Source organism: Dunckerocampus dactyliophorus, chromosome 6 (genome assembly GCF_027744805.1).
Source record: "Dunckerocampus dactyliophorus isolate RoL2022-P2 chromosome 6, RoL_Ddac_1.1, whole genome shotgun sequence".
In the NCBI taxonomy this organism is placed as follows: domain Eukaryota; kingdom Metazoa; phylum Chordata; class Actinopteri; order Syngnathiformes; family Syngnathidae; genus Dunckerocampus; species Dunckerocampus dactyliophorus.
This window is the reverse complement of record NC_072824.1, coordinates 3,812,825-3,835,028: the sequence shown is the minus strand read 5'-3', so window position 1 is coordinate 3,835,028 and position 22,204 is coordinate 3,812,825. Positions and strand designations below refer to the sequence as shown.

At 42.9% G+C, this 22,204-nt stretch overlaps 1 long non-coding RNA gene across 6 annotated transcripts; it reads left to right on the top strand.

Moving 5' to 3' along the window:
* Positions 1 to 1,840: 1,840 nt before the first annotated feature.
* LOC129183323 (uncharacterized) lies at positions 1,841 to 9,762 on the top strand. 6 transcript variants are annotated; one of them, XR_008570783.1, is made up of 6 exons: positions 1,841 to 2,705; positions 4,902 to 7,106; positions 7,414 to 7,533; positions 7,767 to 7,868; positions 8,528 to 8,622; positions 8,785 to 9,762. It is a non-coding gene; the product is annotated as an uncharacterized LOC129183323 (long non-coding RNA). The 6 variants fall into 6 exon arrangements; XR_008570782.1 differs by having other exon boundaries at positions 4,902 to 7,533; positions 8,785 to 8,905; positions 9,103 to 9,762; XR_008570780.1 differs by having other exon boundaries at positions 4,902 to 7,533; positions 8,785 to 8,905; positions 9,098 to 9,762.
* The last annotated feature ends 12,442 nt before the right edge of the window (positions 9,763 to 22,204 follow it).

Here is a 22,204-nt window from a genome sequence, read left to right as displayed (position 1 = left end):
AATAGTCTAATGAGGTTATAATAGGAGGACAATCCCCATCCGTGTGATGCAGTTGTAATTTGTTTTGCTTTTTGTTAAAAGGTTTTACCCTTCTCGGCCAACGTACCTCCAAATTTTCACAACAATAAACATCAAATAAAGACTATGTAACAGCAGAAGAGTATCTTACACTTTTCTGTGGCAGTGTTTAGCATGTAAGTGTCAGGTCTGGCTGTGGCCAGGGTTTGAATCCCAAAGCAGAGGAGACCAATCCGGGATGTAACAAAAAAAAGATCTTTAATATAAAAAGTGTCCTCACAAGGAGGTAACACATACTGACAACTAAGGTGGCATCAAGCAGTCCAAAAGTGCAGTATAACACAAAGAGTCCAAAAACTATAAAACAAAAAACACTTGCAGAAAAAGGTGCAAGGAAAAAAGGAATACTCACTAAAGCAGGGGTGTCAAACTCGTGCCATGGAGGGTCGAGACACTGCAGGTTTTCTTTCCAGTCAGTCACTAAAGCAGGTGATTTTAACGATCAACACCTCCTCCAATCTGAGGTGAGGAGCTCATAAATTAAGTCACCTGCTGGAAAGAAAACCTGCAGTGTCTCGGCCCTCCATGGCACGAGTTTGACACCACTGCACTAAAGCAAGGTGTTGCTGGAAAAGCCATGGAGGATAAAGAACTAGCAGGTACTTAACTGAAAACAGGTGCAGGTAACACAAGGCAAGGAGTACTGCAAGGCAAAAGCTAAAAGCGAGAAAATAGTTAACACCCGTAGCTGGGCAGAGCGGAGAGCAGGTGTGCAGAACGGTACAATCTGGCGACGAGGAGAGGCTTCAACATGCTGAAGAGCCAGTGGAGATAATTGGGGACAGGTGTGCGCTGTATTATTTGAATGGGCCCTGGGCCCTGAGGTGGAAAAGGTTAAAAACCCCACGTCTATGTTAAAATACTGAATGTTCACCATGAATAAGATAGCCCCACATACTGTATGAATTCACTTTCTTAAAGGGATAGTTGGAATTTTTTACATGAAGTTGTATGACATCCCCATCAGCATTGTAGTGCATCAGCTGACTTACCCCCCACTTCGGCCCGTGAGCCGAGTTCTGGTCAGATTTCGGTGATGAGGAACGTTGTTCCAGTTAGTAAGGAGCGGGAGCTGGGTTTAGCCTACTGTCAGAAAAGTTCATTTTTACTGATGAATGATGTGTTGTTGCAATAGTAATCTTGCTAATATAATGGTCGTGTTCATATAAATTATATTAATAAAAAATATAATATGGTAAATACAAATCAGTTTTTGTTTATAACTTCAACTTAAATGCAATCGTCATCTCATCAGTCATACAAAGTACACAAAAGGACATTGGCATGTTTTTAAATGTAAATTCACAGTAAATTACTGGCTAATAATTGCATGACTTTTGGAGTAACAGTAATTTACAGCTGTGATTTTACAGATCATTACAATACAGTTACTGTTATTTGCTGTAATTTCACAGCTGTGATTTTACAGTTACTGTACATTCCAGTGTATTAGCCACTACTTGGTTTTTTTTTTATTTTATACCCTGCGGTTTATACAGTGGTGTGGCGAATTTATGAAGTTTGTAATTTAAAAAGTTAGTGAGCAAACAGAAGTCCTTTCTTTAGCAGAAGCAAATAATGTGGTATTGGAAACCTCACAACGAGTTTACAAATTTATCGAAAATCGCAGATCATTACTCAGTGTAATAGTTTGATTCACGGTTTCATCTTACAAACCTATTGTACAAACTTCACACAGTCACTAACACTCTAAAGGTAGATTTTAAATATACCACGCAAGTACCAATACAAGTTTCAAAGAAGAAATCAAAACTACTTTAACGTGTACCCACAATCCATTGCGTCAAGCAGAGAACTTCAATGGCCAATGGCTGAAGGAGCTCATGACCTGTTTTGGAAGGCCACTGATCTGTACGAAAAAAATCTGGATAGGTCATACGTCGCACGCGCCCGTGTAAACCGCTGAAGCCACAGAGAGGCCATTTTACCGCTCACATCTCGTACGTAGCAGACTACATTTGCACAGCGTACATAGTGTACAAAGCAGATGAAGAGGCTCGCAGAACATCTATATTTTGAATTAAAAAGCGGGGAGATTCTCCCATTCCTTCAAGTAACGCAACCTTCGTCCCTTAAAAACGATCTGGTACGTTATTCTCTATCTTTTGGCTATATTAAATGTACTTTTTCCCCTTCCAATTCTCATTGCCTTTACGTAATACGTACCCGGACGCAATCGGTGCCACGCATGCGCGGGGTGACGTCACTTCCTTCTTTAGCATATTTTTCACTGAACTCTATACGTGGAATGGCCCCGATCTATTGCTGCGCGTTGGAGGCACTGATCTGTATTATATATCTGAATACTATTCGACGCAGTGACACACTGTATTGATACTGTGTTGCTGAATACTGACACCTGGTGGACTTAAAAAATCCCTGCAGGAAACATAGTTGACACAATAGCTCATTGGCGATGAGTTGTGAAGCCACACGGCCGCCATATTGCGACTCGCAAGAAACACTTCTCGGACAAGCTTTTGCATTCGTGGTGAACTTCTTTTATTAATTCGGATTGGACACAAATTTTGCCTTAAGATGCCTGCATGTGCAGCTATTAACTGCACACATCGCCAGTTCAAAGGCTGTGGACGAACATTTCACCTGTAAGTATGATTGAAATGTTGATTTATAATTGATAATTTAAGGGTTTTGCACTGTCGATCTCTCATATTTTCGATCGTGTAAAATTCCTCTGATTAAATGTATGTCCAGAATTGATACCTTTATATAGCTCTATAATAGCTAAGAGGAAATTGACGTACTTTTTTGTTATATCATGATATATGTATTTTTTTAAGGGACGAAAGTTGCGTTACTTGAAGAATGGGAGAATCTCAGTGCTTCCATGATGCTTACCAGGCATTGTATGCAGTGCAGTTAGCAAGCCAGTTTGCAACACGTGATAGGAAGGCACTCCAGCGGGTGATCAAGACCTCACAGAACATTGTTGGGGCAGCCCTCCCCTCACTGCAAGACATTTATAAATCTAGAGTCCTACGCAGAACACACAACCTCATCAAGGACAGCACACATCCACAACACTCATTATTCACACTCCTACCGTCAGGCAGACGCTACAGGAGTTTGAAGTCCAGGACCACAAGGCTGGCAAACAGCTTTTACCCACAGGCCATCAGGCTCCTCAACGAAGCACTCGCACACGCCGCACGCAACACACGCACACACTCATAGCACTTTATTTATTTATTTATCTGTATTATTTACTTGTATTAATGTCTCGTCTGTTGTTGTTGCTTAATTTATTGGTATATATGTTTATGTGTTTATGTTTCTTATGTTCTTATTCTTTCATTTGTTTTCTTTCTTTTCTTGGGAGAATGAACAGAATAAGATTTTCATTGCATGGTATAACTGCTGTTTTACCATGCACATGACAATAAAACTCTCTTGAATCTTGAATACAATTGACCCGGCATGACCCTTCATTTGGATAAACAATTTTTTTTTTTTGCTGCTGCTGAATGACGAACGTAAAAAGATTCATTCATATGATATGTTCTGGAAAATAATATTACTGAACATGCATACCGGTATGTTTGAGATTGCAAACAACGTATTGTCTTACCCAAAGCATGTGGTTTTGTTTCAGTGTTGTTGTTTTTTGTGTGTGTGTGTGTGTGTGTGTGTGTGTGTGTGTGTGTGTGTGTGTGTGTGTGTGTGCGGGTGTATCTATTTATGGTTACTACACATTATGGTTATCACATATTATTCCTGTTGTTTTTGTTAAAATATATTTCTACATCAGAAAAGAGGTTATTTCTATTTCATAACACAAAAAAAATCAGCAAAATGTTAAATGATTTTAAAAACCTGTCCAAAGTCACTTGCTTTTATGATTCATATTTTGTACTGACGAGAGCATAGTGAATTGTATGAAAGTAAGAAAAAAAGTAAAGGATAATAACCATGGATTTTAGTGGAAAAAAAGGGAAGGAATATGCAGTTAAAATTAAAATCTCTTTCTAGAGGAGTAAAACTATGCATTGCTCTATGGGAGTGCTGAGCCAGGGTGCAGAGTAGAATTTTGTCCCAAAGGCAATGAGAATTGGAAACGGAAAAAGTACATTTAATATAGCCAAAAAATAGAGAATAACGTATCAAATCGTTTTTAAGGGACGAAGGTTGCGTTACTTGAAGGAATGGGAGAATCTCCCCGCTTTTTAATGTAAAATATAGAAGTTCTGCGATCCTCTTCATCTGCTTTGTACACTATATACGCTGTGCGAATGTAGTCGCGATGTGAGTTCTTTGGCTTCAGCGGCTTGCACGGCGGCGTGAGGCGTATGAGCTATCCACATATATAATACAGATCAGAGGCTCGCACATGGTCAGAAAGTGTATAAGCAGAGCCACTTGTGTGTGTGCCAGGCCTGTCTGCTCAATCCATCACTGCATGACATTATGCTGTTTTCCTGCTAGGTGAGCATTCATGTCAGATGTGCAATGTCATTTATATTATACAGCTGCGTGTCATGTAAAATAAGCAAACTAATGGTATTAGTGTGTCAATCGCTAATCGCTAATTAGCTGCTATGCTAGGCGGAGTTTGCCATTCATTTGTATTGATGTGAATGTGTTAGTTGATAGCAGAAGGTTATTCGACATGATATAAGTGACTATGTTCTGTGTGTCTGTTCATATTGCAATTTGCATTATACTGTTGCATAGAGTGCTGTAGGCTCGCACATAGTCAGAAAGTGTATAGGAGAGCCACTTGTGTGTGCCAGGCCTGTCTGCTCTATCCATCACTGCATGACACTATCCTGTTTTCCTGCTAGTGAATTGGATGGGAGAGACTGTTGCTGTTCCTTGTTGGCCATAGTGGAGGAAGAGGACACCATCTATCTCCTCGTCATCGTCATCATCCTGCTGCTGCTGGAGCATCCCAGGCACCTGAGCACACACTCACTCCATCATACAACGCCCATACATACACGTATAGAGCTCTATAGACTATGCTGGCCAGCAAATCTTAAATTGTGCTCAGGACAGTTTAAGGGACATTCATCATTTATATATAGATTTGTGTGTGTGTATTTTATTTAAATGTTTTGTCCATTCATGTTGGAAGTGCTATGTTCACAGTGACACCTAGTTTGTGAGGAAAGAGAAGAGATGCATTTCAGTCGGGCAAATCATTAAACCTGGATTGATAGTAAACTGCTATCAGGACTCTGTCTGAATTACTCATTAGTTACACTAGTTTTTGACCCGGTCTCTCTTGAAGCTCACTGGGTAACAGTGGCTCAACCGAGTTGGCTTGTTCTTCAGTGCATTTTGTGCAATTTTTTACCATCTCATTCAGTTGGCTGCTCAGGCCTGGCCACCACACCGCTTCTCTTGCCAAGACTTAGTTGTGCATTGTAGGAATAACAAGTCTGGAACCTTTTTGTAGCAAACCATCATGCATGGTTACCATTGCTCTCTTTGACCAGTATGCTTTTACTATACCTGAAAGTCTACCATAATCTGGCCACTCATTCTGGCAATATGACATGACTTCAGAACAAACGTCCTCTTTTCGTTGCTCTCTCAACTTTATCATGTACCTGTCGCTAGCTGGCATATTGCTTACCAGCTCCTCAATGTAACTGTTTGTCTCTTTCATTAAGTTTTTGTCTTGATCTGAGTTTGAGGGTACTGCAGCACGTGACAGTGTCTGCTGTGTCTAGTCCTTGCCTGTCGTATGTGAGATGTCAAAGCTGTATCGCATAAGTTTAAGTCTAAATCTCTGTATTCTTGGTGGTAGCTCTGTTAAAGCTTGTTGTCCTAAAAGGCTAGCTAGTGGCTTGTGATCAGTCTCAAGTGAAAAACGTCTCCCAATGAGGAAGTCTCTGAATCTTTCACATGCCCATGTCAGTGCCAGTGCTTTTTTTTCCACTTGTGCATACCTTTGTTCTGTGTCAGTCAACGAACGAGATGCATACGCCACCGGCCCCTTCTCCCTCGTCCGCCGACAGCTTCAGCTCTTTGTTGGGTTCATAAAGCGTCAGCACAGCAGTCGTGGTGAGGTCATCCTTCCCACCAAACACCAGACGTCATTTGGACGTTCTTTTTTGGACTAAATCTGGTCGGTAAGTCATTGCCTTAATATAGCCCAAAAATAGACGTTGAAAATTGGGCTGCGTTTAGTCCGTCTGATTTGGTCCAAATTTAGCCCAAAAATAGATGTTGAAATTTGGGCTGCGTATAGTCCGTCTGATTTGGTCCAAATTTAGCCCAAAAATAGACGTTGAAAATTGGGCTGCGTTTAGTCCGTCTGATTTGGTCCATATTTAGCCCAAAAATAGACGTTGAAAATTGGGCTGCATTTAGTCCGTCTGATTTGGTCCAAATTTAGCCCAAAAATAGACATTGAAAATTGGGTTGAGTTTAGCCCGTCTGATTTGGTCCATATATAGCCCAAAAATAAACGTTCAAATTTGGGCTGCGTTTAGTCTGTCTGATTTGGTCCATATTTAGCCCAAAAATAGACGTTGAAAATTGGGCTGCGTTTAGTCCGCCTAATTTGGTCCATATTTAGCCAAAAAATAGACGTTGAAAACTGGGCTGCATTTAGTCTGTCGGATTCGGTCCAAATTTAGCCTCAAAAATTAGAGGTTGAAAATTGGGTTGAGTTTAGTCCGTCTGATTTGGTCCAAATTTAGCCCATCCATCCATTTTCTATACCGCTTCATCCTCATTAGGGTCACGGGGTATGCTGGAGCCTATCCCAGCTGACTTCGGGCGAGAGGCGGGGTACACCCTGGACTGGTGGCCAGCCAATGGCAGGGCACATATAGACAAACAACCATTCACACTCACATTTAAATGATTTATATATTTACTTATTTAACCTCTTGTCCCCAAACCTATTTTTTGAGGCAGGTGGACTGTTCGGGTTGTCTTAGAGGACGTTTTGCCTTTCATCCGAGCAGGCTTCATGGGTTCATACTCAAAGACTAGATGGGACAGCTCTAGTCCAGTTCATGCTCAAAGACTAGGTGGGACACATCGGTTACAATCGATTGAATGCACTGAGAATACAATGACCTGGATGAATGAGAATATTCAGAGGCCTATTTTTGTAGGCTTCTGCCCAAAAATGACATGCCCAAACTAAACAGGTAACTTTGTAAATATAAACTCATGTGTTCAAAAAAACACAAATACCGTAGAAAAATCATTGAATTGGAAAAAGATTATTTCCGTGCCTGGAAAAGTTCTGGAAATGTATTTAAAACATGACTTTTTCTCAGTTACAGCATTTTCCTGTCTTCCTGTTCCACACATGCCATCTTGGTGTTACAGGGTTGGAGCGTTCCAACTCCCCCGATCACCAATCAAGTCATGGAAGTGATGGAGGATGTTCCACTTCTTGTTCTCAGTCATCAGTGGGCTCAACCCCCAGACACTCATATTCCAGATATGGTAAGATAATTAACTTAGACATTTTTTGGGGAAGTGTGTAGAAACAAAGTGCACTAATACAGAAATCCTACACATATGAAAACCCTGGAACAGTCATAGAATGAGAAAATTGTCATTTCCAGGCCTTGGAAAAGTGAGGGAAATTGATTTCACATAGCTTTTCCTCAGTTCACGTAATCATTCAAAGCATTTTCCTGTCTTCCTGTCCCACGTGTGCCTTGTTGGTGTTCCAGGGCAGTCCCGCTCTAGAAGGGAGCGTCCCAACTCTTCCAATCACCGATCAAGCCATCAAAGTCCTACACCTTCCAGTCTAGGACACTCAATATCCAGACATGGTAAGATTGAACAGTCTAATCTCATCACAACTAGGGATGTTCCTGGCGGCTACACATCATCAATAACCACATCTCATTTTAGAGGGGACATATTATGCTAAGCTCACTTTTCCATTGCTGTAGCACCCATATTTGGATATCTGGTGTGTCTACCAATCCACAAAATGTGAACTCAAACAACCCAGTCATTTTCTTGTGGTCTGCCTAGATCAGACTCCATGAGATTCAACATGCTGTTAAGGATTTGGTTGACTTATGTAATTTGCCAGCTCACAATGCTCCTAATTCAAATATCTCCACCTTTGCTTGACAACCACACCTTCATAAATGCCCACCATTCCTTTTCACCGTAAGCGTCAGGTAGCCTGACCAGAGGGCACAAGTGTTTCTGTAGCTGCAGTTGATGTTTGGAGAGAGTTAACTGCAATCTTTAAAAAGGCATGGACTTGGCGAGTGCTAATTATAGCACCACTTGAAATCAGGTTGAAAAAAAAAAAAAGAGAGAGAGAAAAAAATGCTTGACGTAAACACTTTTTATGAACATCAAACATAATATTCCTCCAAACCTCACCTGTCATCGTCCCTCCCCAGCTCTTAAATAGCACAAGAAGTTAACTGATTACCAGTAAGTGTAGACACCTCCTGTGCTAATTTTTCAGGCTGATGACAAACTCCCTGATGTCTTCATTCAATATGAAGGGCCACGGTTCCAAAAGGGCATTCCAACCAACAGAACTTTACGCCATTGTGACAGGTACACATGGAGTTTCACAACTTTGTTTTTTTTTTTTTTTTTTAATTTATTTTTCTGTCTAGAAATTTGAAATGCGACAACGTACACATTTTTTTTGTTCATTTGATTGTTTTGTATAATTTAGGAATAAAGAAATGTTTATGATTTTCTTTGTCATTGCAGCTGCTGTCAAAAGGTGGGACAGCAAAGCCAAAGACCATGAAATTTCACGTACTATGGCAGACCATTTCAAACATGCTCCTGGGCGATCTGGTGGTGGAGGCTAGCTTAAAAAATAAAACAGGTGTGTCCACAACTTGTATTGGACATTTGTTGGGTGACAAACACGACTCCAAATGAATGATGATGTTGCACTGGATGTGTAAATAAATTACTGCTTGCAAATGCTATTTTAGGGAAAAAAATATGATTTTAAATACACAATACGTGCAGTTCATGTCAAAAATGTATTAACTATAACCTTCCTCATGTTCAGTGCAGCATTGACGAGGAAACATCAGGGAGGAACTTCGGTTGTTTGAGTTCATCGGTCCACACTAGTTTTGGCCCTGATCAGTTGTGATATGAGATGGAAACATTTCACTTTATGTACAGTATTATCTACAGTCATGACTGTATTGAAGTCCATTTTTTTGTTTTACATCCTTTTATATCATGTTCTTCTGGATATAAGATTATGTTGTTGTTTTTTGGGTTGTCCATGTACAGAGAACAGTAAATGTTTTATTGATACATTTTTTGTTAAATTGTCTTTTTTTTTTTTTTAAGGGTAAAAATTCAGTCCTGAATTTGTGATTATTTATAAGAATTAATTCAGGTGTTAAATTACGTTTAGACACCAAAGCAATGTCTTCATGGAGATGTCTTTTCCAACGACCTGAAAAAGACTGCTTTTTACCTTTTTCACTTTTCAACCAAATCTAAACGTTGTTTCAACGCCTGGACATGATGTCTTTTCAACCAATTTTTGCTGGGTGGGTTGTGTTGGTCAAACTCTGTCTGTGCGCAGCTCCAGATGTACTGATTTTTTTTGGTAAGAAGGTCCCTCAGATGCTTGTCTTTTTCTGCTAGCCCTGGGATGAAATTCCCAAGCTGGTTTACCATGCCAAGGAAGCTACGAACTTTACTCTTTAATTTCTTTCACAGCTTTAATTTTATCCGGGCCCGGCTATTAAGTGTGACACCGGTTTCTTGTAACGTGTAACACTGCGTGAAGTCTGGTGTCGTGTTCCTATTGGTTCTCGCCCCATACAAGAACATTGGGCCTCATTCACGAAACGTTCTTACGCACAAATGTGTTCTTAAAGCCTTCTTACGAAGATTTTTGGCATTCACGAAACGTGTTCTTAACTCACAGTTCTTAGATCTAAGAACAAATTCTACGAACGCTCAGGAGGACTCTTACGCACAAGCAAAGCTTGCACTTTCAATGCGCAATCGCCATCATGATGGATTTTGCAACCTGATCTCAAAAAATGTAGTGCAAATAAAATATCCCAACAATTATTTATCATCAAAACAACTAAAATATACTCCATGGATAAATATATATGCAAATCCCAATTCATCAAAAAAAAAAGTAGCTGTCTGGACGTGCGCTGCGCAGAGAGAGAATGTAAAGGGACCATTAGATTTATTTGCTGAAAGCCACCAATATTTGATGTCCCGCTTCAGGCTTCCCTCTCTGTTCTTGCAGGTGTTCAGGATCATCAGAATAACATCGCAATGAAACGTGGTGTGTCTATTGCGCACGGAGCACCCCCAGATAACGACATGCGCCCCCAGCCACGTCTTGAGCCAGAGCACGGGTCTGCTGTATTAATTAGGCAGCGTCTAATCAAATGTAACCACAGAAAAAATACATTGTCACACACAAACTATGTATTTTGACTTTATTTTTCCATCATGATTGTGTAAATATTTTCTCGAGTTTCCGAAATGGTTTGGTTTCTGATTGATGGCCCACCTCCCGTTTCCTCCAGATCCCTCCGGTGCAGTCCAATCTTTTTTTTTTTAGTCTATTTTAAGTCAAACCACTTCTTTTTAACCTCTGCGGTGGCGCGTTTCTCCGTGGAAACGGCATTTATGTTTCCTGCAATGGTGCTCCATGCCGACTCTTTTTGGATGGCCTGATAACCGGTGGATACACGTGAAAATAAGGTGGTCTTGTGTTCACTCACTCCTTGTAAAAGCACCTCTATTTCTGTAGAATTGAACTTTTTCTTCTGTTTGTTGTCCAGCTGCTCCTCAGTCTTGCCCTTGCGCGTTGCCATCTCCGCCTCCAGCTGCCTGTTGCGCACGGCACATTTTTTACCTTATATAGGAAATAATAGGCGGTGACCTATGCAAATTAGGCCTTACATGCACGTGCATCGCAGTTGGCATTCATCAACCTAAGAACACCGGTGCGAACGATTATCCCTACTTAAGAACGTGTCGTGAATGCGGCGCAGTTTCCAACCCGCGCCTTCTTAAGTACACTTCTTAAGAAGACTTTTAAGAAGATGTTCGTGAATGAGGCCCATTGTCCATGTGACACAAATCCCTGTAGTCCGTCGAGCGTCATGGACGTGTTCGGCCACTGAGGCTATACCGAAGTGTAGCCTGTTGAAGTGGAAACGTCCAAACGGGGTTATAAACGTTGTGTACCTTGCTGACTCTGGTGACAACAGGATTGGCCAGAATCCTCGATTGGCATCCAACTTGCTGAAGACCTGCGCTCCTGCAAGAGATCCAAGTGTGTGTTCCACCGAAGGTAAGATGTATTTCCTCTGCACACTGCTTTGTTGAGGTGGGTGAGGTCGACGCATTCGACACAGATTCTCACAGAGCTGTTGTTTGATGGCACAGGGACCATTCCAGACCATTCTGTCAGCTCTTCCACCTTCGAGATTCAGTGTTTGTTGTCATGTGCACAGAAAAGAAACATGTTTCCCTGCACAATGAAATTCTTACTTTGCTGTCCACTCAGAATACCAGCATAAAAAAATAGTATAAGTATATAAGAAATAAATACAATATCATTATATAATAATATTAAAAAATAAGAGAAAAAATTGGTAAGTAAAATAAACAAGATAAATATTAAGGCATAAAAATAGTGTATATACAAATGAAAACTGTGTGCTGTGCAAAAAGAGAATTTCAAGTGTAATGTTCTGTTCAGCTGTTTAAGAGTCTGATGTCAGTGGGGTAGAATGAGTTCTTTAGACGGGTTCACACTCCTGTACCTGCGTCCTGAGGGCAGAAGTGTGAACAGTCCATGTTGTGGGTGGGTCCCATGATGATGGAGGCAGCTCGCCTGTGGACTGCTGGTGGATGCTCTGCAGAGAGGGCCGTGGAGTCCTATTGATCCTCTGAGCAGTCCTAACCACTCTCAGGCATTTGCAGTCCATGGCTGTAGTGCTGCCTTACCACACAGTGATGCAGTTGGTCAAGATGCTCTCCATGATGCAGCTGTAGAAGTTGCTGAGGCTCTTGGTTAACATTCCAAACTTCCTCAGCCTCCTCAGTAAGTACAGCCATTGTTGAGCCTTCCTGACCAGCTGTGTGGTGTTGAATGTCCATGTGAAGTCTGCAGTGATGTAGACCCCTAGGTACTTAAAGCTTCCGCTCCACTTCAAACTCCTGGATGAATAGTGGCTGATAAGGTCTCCGCGCCTTCCTCATGTCCACTTTAATCTCCCTTGTCTTCTCTGTCTTGAGGGTGAGGGTGTGTGGCACCATGCCACCAGACTCACCACCTCCATCCTGTAGGCCACTTCGTCCCCTGCAGTGATGTGTCCTATCACTGCAGTGTCATCACCAAACTTCAGGATGATGATGTCCTTGTGGGAGGCGACGCAGTTGTGCGTGAACAGGGTGTAGAGCAGGGGTCACCAACCTGGTGCCCGTGGTAGCCCCCCACGATGACATGACGACCTGCTTTTCATTCAGGTTTTCAGTTAATAATGTGAGAATACTAGAAAGAAAAGTATTCTGAAACATAACGTGAGTTGTGGATACCAGAATTTTGTGCATGTTGTGTTAAAACAAGCATATTTGATTTGTTTGGGTTGAAATAAGGTATGAAAGTCATTTTCTACAAAAATTAGTAGCTCGTGGCCATTTTCATTTTCTAAAAGTAGCTCTCGCAAGAAAAAACATTGGTGACCCCTGGTGTAGAGGATGGGGCTGAGGACACATATCCCTGTGGAGTTCCTATGTTGGTGGTGATGCTGGCTGATGTCCTGTTACCGATCCTGACTGACTGGAGTCTGCCAGTCAGAAAGCCCAAGAGCCAGTTGCGCACGGTGGGGTGCAAACCAAGTATAGACAGTTTGTGGGTGAATTTGTGGGGGATGACCGTGTTGAAGGCGGAGCTGTCGTCCCCAAAAAGCATCCTGATGTCGGAATCTTTGTTTTCCAGGTGGGCCAAGGAATGATGGAGAACAGCTGTGATGGCATCTTAGGTGGATCTATTGGGCCTGTAGGCATACTGCAGGGGGTCTGGGATGCTGCTCTGAATGTGGGTGAGTACCACTCTCTTGAAGCTTCCTGACTCGTATGGTGGGCACGATGTTGTCAAAACAAGTGCTCATGTACCCAGTCACATACTCAGCATAGTCCTGTACGCTGACAGAAAAGTCCTCCAGAATGGCTGCACAACCCACAACATGGATTGTTCACACTTCTGCCCTCAGGATAGAGGTACAGGAGTGTGAAATGCAGGACAATCTGTCTAAAGAACTCGTTGTACCACACTGACATCAGACTCTAAAACAGCTGATCAGAACATTACACTTGAAATTCTCTCTTTGCACAGCACACCGTTCTTTATTTTGTATATGCTATTTTTAGGCCTTAATATTTATCTTATTTTACATTTGTCGTCTATTTTATGATATTTTTGTCTTTTATATTATTAGATTTTTATATTATATTTTTGTATTTATTATTTCTTATACTTACTTATACTGTCCACTCAGAATACCAGCATTAAAAAAACAAAGTAAGAATTTCATTGTGCAGGGAAACATGTTTCTTTTCTGTGCACATGACAATAAACACTGAATCTCGAAGGTGGAAGAGCCGACAGAATGGTCTGGAATGGTCCCTGTGCCATCAAAGAAACGGCTCTGTGAGAATCTGCGTCGACCTCACCCACCTCAACAAAGCAGTGTGCAGAGGAAATACATCTTACCTTCGGTGGAACACACACTTGGATCTCTTGCAGGAGCGCAGGTCTTCAGCAAGTTGGATGCCAATCGAGGATTCTGGCCAATCCTGTTGTCACCAGAGTCAGCAAGGTACACAACGTTGATAACCCCGTTTGGACGTTTCCACTTCAACAGGCTACACTTCGGTATAGCCTCAGTGGCCGAACACGTCCATGACGCTCGACGGACGACAGGGAGTTGTCTGTCACAAGGACAATGTTCTTGTATGGGGCGAGAACCAAGAGGAACACGACACCAGACTTCACACAGTGTTACACATGTTACAAGAAACGGGGTCACACTTAATATGGACAAGTGTGACTGAATAGAAGTGAGGTCAAGTTTTTAGGACACATCCTGTCAGCAGAAGGTGTGCAGCCGGGCCCGGATAAAATTAAAGCTGTTGTAAGGATAAGAAAGCCACCCCCACACATTTTTGATTGTATTGTAAAGTTAGCGGTTGTTGCATTGTTAAGATATGTACTGTTCTCCAAACCCCTGCACACAAAAAACTAATGGGATGTAATAGCACTATTTCGCCACAAGGGGGAGCGTCTCGCCAAATGTGCGTCGCTTCAGCGAAGAACAACATCCTGTGCTAGAGTGTCACGTTGGACAAGAACAAGTGTGTGACAAAATGCCACAAGGCTAATGTGCTATTTCTGTTGTTACAGGTGAGAGTTAATTGTGCGTGAGATATTTGATTAGCATCAGTGATGTAAGTGTGTGAATGTTGGCCGGTTATCCACACGTTTGTATGTGCAATGAGCAATAATTACACCTTGTGATTCTAGCTAAGCTAAGCTAACGGATATGAACAGGGTGATTTAATGCTGACTAGATGTGGCTACTCGGTATCACGATTGATTAAGTGCACTTATTATTATGAAACAGTCGTTTTGTTGCAATGTGGGGATCCAGTGCTATTTTATATGGTGTATGTTGGAGTTATACTGGAATAATTGAGAAGAAGAACAACATCATGTGCTGGAGTGTCACGTTGGACAAGAACAAGTGTGTGACGAAATGCCACAAGGCTAATGTGCTATTTCTGTTGTTACAGATTCACTTATTAAAGAGAAAACAACCAGTACACATTTCCTTTCATTAGTCATGTGTGCAACAAAAATTGGTGGCAGCGGTGGGATCAGCGGTGCTATGGAGAAGCAGTGAAGGTTTTCCACAGACGCAACACACTAAAGATGGAGCTGGAGCAATTGCATGATCGACTGAGCGAGATCCTGGTGTAGTTAAGGTTTGAGCAGCTACAAGAAGTGTGCTTGCATGCTAAAATCCTAACTGATAAGGCAAAAAGGAAGCACACGCTGATTGCTTTAATAAGTGAAGAAGTTGCCTCAGTAATAGAACATCAAGATAAAGAGGTGGCACGTGCATTTGTGAACCGTTTGACAAAAAGTGCTGTTGAAATAAAGAATTGCTATGACCAGACACAGGTGGAAGAGGATGAGACCAGTCAAGATGCTGCACAATTGGCCAGCCTACAAAAGCAATATGCTGCATTGCAACTAAGCTTCCAAGCCTCAACAAAAAGATTAGAGGAGGAGATGGCAAGACTGACGAAGAAGAGCCCAACGCAGAGGCCCGTCGGGAATTCAAAATAAAAATGGACAAATTGGCGAAAGGGGACAGAGAGACAAACTGTCATATTCAAATCTCAGCCATCAAATTTAAATGGGACTGAAAAAAAATCACAGTGAGGCTGAGATCATTGAAGCCGCGGTGAAAGCCATCAGCCTAGGCCTGAGTCTCCGTGATATGTTAGAACTCAAAACGGACCTCTCACTTTCCCAGCTTCGCACCATTTTAAAGGGGCACTACAAAGAAGATAGCTCCACTGATCTTTATCATCGGCTGATAAATATCACCCAAGACAGTAACGAGTCCCCACAGAACTTCTTATTCAGGGCAACTGAGCTGAAAGAACGACTCCGGGCACCGTCAAGAGAACCAGATGCAGATGAATGCTATGGTCCTGAATTGATACAGAAGAAGTTCCTGAGAAGCAGTGGGTACTGGACTCATCAGGATAATGTGAAGTATCAGATCAAAAGCTACCTGGATGATCTCACAGTGACTGATGATGTTCTGATTGCCAAAATAAATGAAGCAGCCAGCCTTGAATGGGAAAGGCAACAAAAATTCCGAAAGGGAAGCAGAGAACCGAAAGTGAGAGAGATTCGTGCGGAAGTACACCCAGTCAGCCTCGAGCCATCCATTGGTGCAGTAGGTGGTCGTGAACAGCCATTCTCCACACCGTCAAAAGACATATGGTCAAAACACAACCAAGGGTGACATGTAAAGAATCCGAGCTCCTTGATATTGTCAGGCAGCTGAAAGAGGAAGTTGCTGAATTGAAAGGTGCTATGAAAGTGTCACATCAGTCTTTCCCCCAGCACCAAGGAGAAAAACGGGCTGCAGGAAGCTGTCAGGAGAAGAACCAGAGAGGAGTGTGACCATTGCTTCAAATGTGGACACAGTGGTCATCTATCTAGCGGATGCAGGATCCAGATAAAGGGCCCAGAACGACCAAAACAAGTTGGGATGTCGGCAAACACAATAAAATCTGTTTAACCTGCTCCAGTCACAAGAGGACAACAGAAAGACACCCAAAAAGAGGTTTATCACAGCTCATCACTGACAGCATTAAACAGCTGGAGGCCAAGGTGTCAGCTAGCACACAGGACAAGGAGGATGGAGTAGTTTGTGTCAGTCTCCTCTCCCCAAAACGAAGATCTCAGCTCCTCAATCTGGTTGGGAAGAAATATGTTATCACCTGCCAGCTGGATGGAGTGGAAATCAGAGCCTTGTGGGACACTGGGTCGCAGGTTTGTCTCATAAATGAAAGATGGCGTAAACAACATATTCCCCATACCACAGTTAGAAGTATATCAGAGCTGCTGGGTCCTGGTACCTGAGAGGGGAGGGCAGTAAACCAAACACTAATCCCTTTCACTGGGTGAGTTGAAGTTAAGTTTAGACTACCCACCAAAGAGGTAACTCAACTTGAACTGTTGGTGCCAGTCCTATAGTAGCTCATGAAGATGGGGGAGCAGACGAGCCAATTATTGGGTTTAATGTAATTGAATACCTGTTGGAGGAAGTTGTTGAACCACCGCATGTTGTAACAGAGGCAGTCAGCACAGCGTTCTCCTTTGACAGTAAGACAACAGACGTTTTCTTAAAAGTGATGACTGGAGAGGACAGAGTAGATGAGGGAATAGTGAAAACCAGGAGAGAGGTCACAACTATCCCGGCTGGCCAGACAAAAGCCGTGTCGTGTAGTGTGAGAGCAGGCTCACTCCCTGATCACCAGGATGTCCTTATTGAGTCAGATCCACTTCCCCAGTTACCAGAGGGGTTAGATTTCCAAACGAGCGTGGTGAGGTTGCAGCAAAGTCCCTGGTCCCGCATTACTATGCCGGTCACAAATAACACAGCACATGACATCTCACTGCCACCAAGAACTGTGCTAGGACGGACTCATATGGTCAAAACTAGCTACCCTGTAGCTACACGACCAGTTGAAGGGAGTCAGGTGACAAAAATAATGTCACTCATCCAACAAGTATCCACGCAAGTGATGGAGCCTAATATGGGACAGGAAAACAGACTAAACAGTGACAGTGAAGATGCTTGGGACCCTCTTGTCCCTATTGATCATCTCTCCCAAGAGCAACAGCAGGAGGTGAAGTGGCTACTGAGGGAGGAAGGGAAGGCCTTTGCTAGAGATGAACAGGATGTTGGCACCATACCCGCACTGCAGCTCAAGATTCGCCTCAATGACCCCACACCTGTTAGGCGTACTTATATCAGTACCAAAACCACTCCACAAAGAGGTAAAGGAGAATCTTGTAGACTTACTAAACAAAGGTTGGATCGCCAAGTCCAAATCTCCCAATGCAAGTCCAATTGTGTGCGTGCAGAAGAAGGATGGGAGCCTCCGCTTGTGCTGTGAGTACAGGGAGCTAAACATAAAGTCCATCCTCGACTGGCATCCAATACCACGCATTCAAGACATGCTCAACATGCTGAAGGGAAGTGTCTGGTTTTTGCTCCTGGACCAAGGCAAGTCTTATCATCAGGGCTTCCTTGAAGAGTCAAATAGACCTCTCACTGCATTTGTTACACCTTGGGGACTCTACGAGTGGGTGAGAATTCCCTTCGGCTTGTCATCCACTCCTGCAGAGTTCCAAAGGTCGATGGAGGTGTGCCTGGTGGGGCTGAGAGACGAAATATGCCTCCCTTACTTGGATGACAATCTCGTACATTCCCAAACATTTGAGAACCACATAAATGACTTGAGGAGAGTCCTGCAGTGTTACCAGACCTATGGAGTAAAGCTGACACCAAGAAAATGTGAGATCTTTATGAATCAGGTGAGATTCCAAGGAAGGCTGGTCACCAAAGAAGGCCATACCATGGATCCTGCAGACGTTGCACCAGTCCAAGTGTTGGAGCAAAAAATTCCCACCACGATTGGAGATGTGAGGAAGCATCTAGGATTGATCTCCTATTACAGGAGTTACATTCCAAACTTTTCACACATAGCAAAGCTTCTCTATGACCTCCTGTACACAGAAAAAGCTGACAAGGGAAAACGGAAACCAAGAAAATATGACAAAACACAAAGCAAAGGGAGCCATTTGCCATCATCTCACCCCATCCATTGGTCAACTGAACATCAACAGATACTCTGTCAGCTAATAGATCTTCTCTCCCAGCCACCTGTTTTAGGGTATCCTGACTATGAGCAGCCATTCACCCTGCACTGTGATGCCTCCCAGGAAGGCCTTGGGGCCGTGCTGTACCAGAGGCAACACGGGAAGCTGGTGGTGATTGCGTATGGGTCCAGAAATCTGACGGCGCCTGAGAAAAAGTACCACCTTCACTCTGGTAAGCTGGAGTTTCTGGCAATGAAGTGGGCAATATGTGAGCGGTTCAAGGACTATATGTACTACTCGCCTCCATTTGTGGTCTACACAGACAACAACCCCCTCACGTATGTGCTCACCACAGCACATAATTGCACACGCAGTGAGGCCACTAGTTTTGCTCCTTACTTCCTCTTGTTTGGTCGGAACCCAAAGCTTCCTATTGACCTGACATTTGGCCTGTTAGACGAGATTCAGTGTTCATCCCACAAAGAGCCCGGATGGAAGCAGCTTACAAGCTGGCCTCAACCACAGCCTGTAAAGAGAGGAAACAAGCAAAAGATCTGTATGACTGAAAGGCCTATGGTGCTGACCTGTACCCAGGATGCAGAGTGCTGGTTCGAAACCTTAATGAAAAAGGAGGTCCAGGGGAGTTGAGGTCATTCTGGGAAGAACAAGTGCACATTGTGACACGGCGGAAGCTTGAGGACAGCCCGATGTACGAGATCAAGCCAGAGAATGGAAAGAGTCGAACTCGTATCGTGCATAGAAAAATTTTGCTGCCATGTGACTTCCTGCCTGCAGAAAAGAGTGATTCTAGTGCAAGACCATGGAAGAAAAAGACCAAGAAAAACACACGGGTCTCAAAAGAAGCAGAGCGGGAGCACAGCACAGTGCTGAGGATGAGGACGATTGGAGCGAAATTATTGGATGGAAAGTGGACAACAGGTAAAGCGAGGAATGGCTTCTACAGGCAGAAAAGCTGCAGACAGAGGAACACGATGACCATCTAGAGGCTGGAGAAACAGAAGCAGAGAACCTGCAGGATGGGAATCAGGAAGAGTTTCATTTACACCTGCTAGAAGGGGCTCAGGACAGACAGAGCGCGGAGAGGTCATCATCCCAGCAGCCTGACGAGCCTGCAAGCAGTGAAAGTGACATGGGTGATAACGACCAATCACCTGACAGACAGACAGACCTGATATCCTTTGAGGCATAGACAACCAAAGTTAATATTTACGTATCATAAGCTGGGTGTGCCCAGTATGTCACATGTATAAATGAGTGAAAGTTAAGATATTACAGGTACAGTTAAGAGTTGTATAGAGAGGATGAGAATTGTTATTTTAGTTAATGTGTATACTTTTGATTATTGTATGGTGAGCACTCTTTATAACTACTTTACTACATGTTAATTTGAAGGTTGTTAAGGCGTCAAAGTACCTTTCTCAGTGATGATGCAGATACCCGTGCAGGTGACGGAAGTGGCAGTGGATTGTTGGCACCTACTGCAAACGTATGGCATTAAGTAAAGACGTGTCATATGGTGTACTGTAATGGACAGTGATTCATCTTTATGGGCTAAATACTTACTCCAACTGGTATACAGACTTCTGAGATACAACAAATGACTATTTGTGGAGTACAGTCGTCATAATGTCGGGACACCATTAAATTTGGAGGGGAGAGTGTAAGGATAAGAAAGCCACCCCCACACATTTTTGACTGTATTGTAAACAGTTGTTGCATTGTTAAAATATGTACTGTTCTCCAAATCCCTGCACACAAATAATTAAAGGGATGTAATAGCACTATTTCGCCACAAGGGGACCTAGCGACAGGTACATGACAACTAAAAGAGAATATAGTTTGTTCTGAAGTCATGTGATATTGCCAGACTGAGTGACCAGATTATGGTAGACTTTCAGGTACAGTGCTGTGCATGATGGTTTGCTACTAAAAGGTTCCAGACTTGTTATTTTCACAGCAATGCGCAACTTAGTCATGGCAGCCCTTCATGAGGGACATCAAGGGATGATAAGATGTAAAGAGCAAGCTAGAGAAGCGGTGCGGTGGCCAGGCCTGACCTGAATGAGATGGTAAAACATTGCACAACATGCATCAAAGAACGAGCCAACCCTTTTGAGCCACTGTTACCCAGTGAGCTTCCGGAGAGGCTGTGTCAAAAACTAACGGAAGACTTATTCACATTAGACAATTCTACTTTTTAGCAGTAGACTACTACTCCAAATTTGTGGAAATTGCCAAATTAACGCCCACACGGTCAGAGGATGTGATTGTGGACCAAAAAGTTATTTCTAGGCACGGCATCCCTGAAATATACACTGCTCAAAAAAATTAGAGGAACACTTCAAAAACACATCAGATCTAAACTGGGGGAAAATGATCTTGAATATCTTTCCTGATAATTAGGTGATGTATTAGTAAGAAAATGATGCCACATAATTTGATAGAAATGAAAATGATCACCCTGTAGAGGGAAATCAAAGACACCCCAAAAATGAAAATGAAAAAATGATGCAGCAGACTGGTCCATTTAGCTAAAATGTCATTGTAGCAACTCAAAATGATTCCAGATCTGGACCAGGGCATCACGGCGGTACCTGGACGCATGGAGGAGATTCCAGGAGACAAGTAGTTACTCCAGGAGAGCTGGACAGGGCCATAGAAGGTCCTTCAACCCTCAGCAGGATCGGTATCTGCTCTTTTGTGCAAGGAGGAACAGGATGAGCACTGCCAGAGCCCTACAAAATGACCTCCAGCAGGCCACTGGTGTGAATGTGTGGCACTATGATATAGATAAATACATGGAAATAGTTGCCCCCCAATTTAATTTTGATGTTTAAAGTCACTTTTTATAAGAGCCACAGTTGATGTCTATTGCGGTTTATATGCTGTTAGTGTAATATAGGTTTCCGCCAGCAGAGGGTGCCTTGTGCATCAGGAGCTGACGTCCTGGTGAACGACGAAGAAAAACTTGGGCGGAGGAGGCGGAAGTGACTGTCGAATGCTCGAGGCGCCAAAATTGAAGCGTGAAAAGTGCGAGATAAGGAATACAATAAGTATTGAATATACAGTTGAGAGATTTGATATCTGGACTGGAGGTGGGTTGTGGGAAGTGGACTGCATAGGTCTCGGCCGACGGCCTATATGGGCCCAGTACGACGAGACCGGTGCGCCACGACCTGCAACAAACCAAAAGAGATACGAAGAGCTGGTGGCGGTGGAGCGGAGGGAGCTGAAGTGCGAGTGCAACCAAACTGTACCGTGAGTGTAACAATGGGCTGTAGCTCAGATGATGTTAACGACGAAGGGGCAGAGGAGATGGAGTACAAACAGGTTAAAATAGCAAGGAAACAGTCATGGTCAGAAGCAAGCAGCGGAAAAGATCATGATGGAAGACAAAGAAAAAAATACGAGCTAAAACAAATGGCAAAAAAGAGTCAGATGAAGAATACAAAGTTATTATTACAATGAGCAAAGATAAAGGACGTTTTCACCCAGTTCATCTGACTAAAGCAATTAAAAAAGAAATGGGGAAAGTTAAATACGACAAAATGCTCAATAACAGAAGAATACTAATTTCGACAGCAAATAAAAGACAGCAAGAAAACATGAGATTGAAGTACCTTGATGGAGGAGAAATAAAAGTACACATACCAGGAGAGGCAGCAGCAATAAGAGGAGTTA